The sequence below is a fragment of the Cebus imitator genome, unplaced genomic scaffold (genome assembly GCF_001604975.1).
Source record: "Cebus imitator isolate Cc_AM_T3 unplaced genomic scaffold, Cebus_imitator-1.0 Scaffold69, whole genome shotgun sequence".
NCBI classification, from domain to species: domain Eukaryota; kingdom Metazoa; phylum Chordata; class Mammalia; order Primates; family Cebidae; genus Cebus; species Cebus imitator.
Genome location: NW_016107384.1, coordinates 5907758 through 5909388, shown reverse-complemented (window position 1 = coordinate 5909388; position 1631 = coordinate 5907758). Strand labels below are relative to the sequence as shown.

General features: G+C 44.0%; 1 pseudogene; it reads right to left on the bottom strand.

Moving 5' to 3' along the window:
- Window positions 1-825: 825 nt before the first annotated feature.
- LOC108306027 lies at window positions 826-1314 on the bottom strand (annotated as a pseudogene).
- Between the last annotated feature and the right edge of the window lie 317 nt (window positions 1315-1631).

Here is a 1631-nt window from a genome sequence, read left to right as displayed (position 1 = left end):
TAGAGACGGGGTTTCACCATGTTGACCAGGATGGTCTCGATCTCTTGACCTCGTGATCCACCTGCCTCGGCCTCCCAAAGTGCTGGGATTACAGGCTTGAGCCACCGTGCCCGGCCCCTAAATTAACTCTTAGTAATAATTCTGGGATTGGTCAGAGTGGCAGAATGAAGAGATACTGGAGTATACCACTGTTGGGACACTCTGTGGAATAGAGACGATTGCTCTTTGGGCTGAGTATGGTGGGTCATGCCTGTAATCCCAGTACTTGGAGAGACCAAGGTAGGAGGATCACCTGAGCCCAAGAGTTTGAGACCAGCCTGGGCAACATGGTGAAGCCCCACCTATACAAAAAATACGAAAATTAGCTGGGCATGCTGGCATGCACCTGTAAGTCCCAGCTGCCCAGGAGGCTTAGGTGGAAGGATCCTCTGAGCCCAGGGGGTCAAGGCTGCAATAAGCTGTGATCCTGTCACTGTATGCCAGGCTAGGTGACACAGTGAGACCCTGTCTCAACAATATATATTAAATAAAATAAACAACAGCTATTTGAACAAGAGTTAGAAAATCTAGTCTTGTCAGCATTTAAAGAGGAAACGACAGGCATGAAATGACAACTCAATGTTGTTGGGTTTTTTTTTTGTTATTTAGTTTTTATTTCATAATCATAAACTTAACTCTGCAATCAGCTAGGCATGGACGGAAACAAAGAAAACATGGAACTCAAAGGGAATTGCAGAGAGAGCACAAAGTTTATAGGATACTGTGAGCAAATGGGGTGGAGGGGTGCTCTACTGAGCTAGAGATGGAATGGCAAACTTATTAGAGTTACCCATAGTCAGCAGTGGTGATTTTCTTGCTGGTCTTGCCATTCCTGGACCCAAAGCACTCCATGGCCTCCACAATATTCATGCCTTCTTTCACCTTGCCAAAGACCACATGCTTGCCATCCAACCACTCAGTCTTGGCAGTGCAGATGAAAAACTGGGAACTGTTTGTGATGGATCCAGCGTTTGCCATGGACAAGATGCCAGGACCTGTATGCTTTAGGATGAAATTCTCGTTATCAAATTTCTCCCCATAGATGGACTTGCCGCCAGTGCTATTATGGTGTGTGAAGTCACCACCTTGATATGTAAACCCTGGAATAATTCTGTGAAGGCAGGAACCCTAATAACCCAATCCTTTCTCTCCAATGCACAGAGCATGAAAGTTTTCTACTGTCTTTGGAAATGTGTCTGCAAACAGCTCAAAGGAAACGTGGCCCAAGGGCTCACCATCGACCACGATGTTGAAGAACACGGTGGTGCTGACCATGGCTGATAGTATGGGGCTCCTGGCAGTGGTGTTTGCAAAGCCAGTGTTGTAGGTTTTAAATGAGCATCAGTACCCTGGTCTTAGGTGTTGTTAAGTGTGCCACTTCTCTTGTCCTCACATTTATTTGTCATGTATGGGGATTAGACTAAATGATCACTAAGGTTTATTTGAGTTTACAATTGTGTAATTTCCATGTCATTTATTAATTAGCCTTATTTATTATTATATTTAATACAATTGTAGTCATTATGAGTGCAGAATAGAGCATCAGACAAATGTTATTCCATGAATATAACTTTAACACACTGCTGATGCTG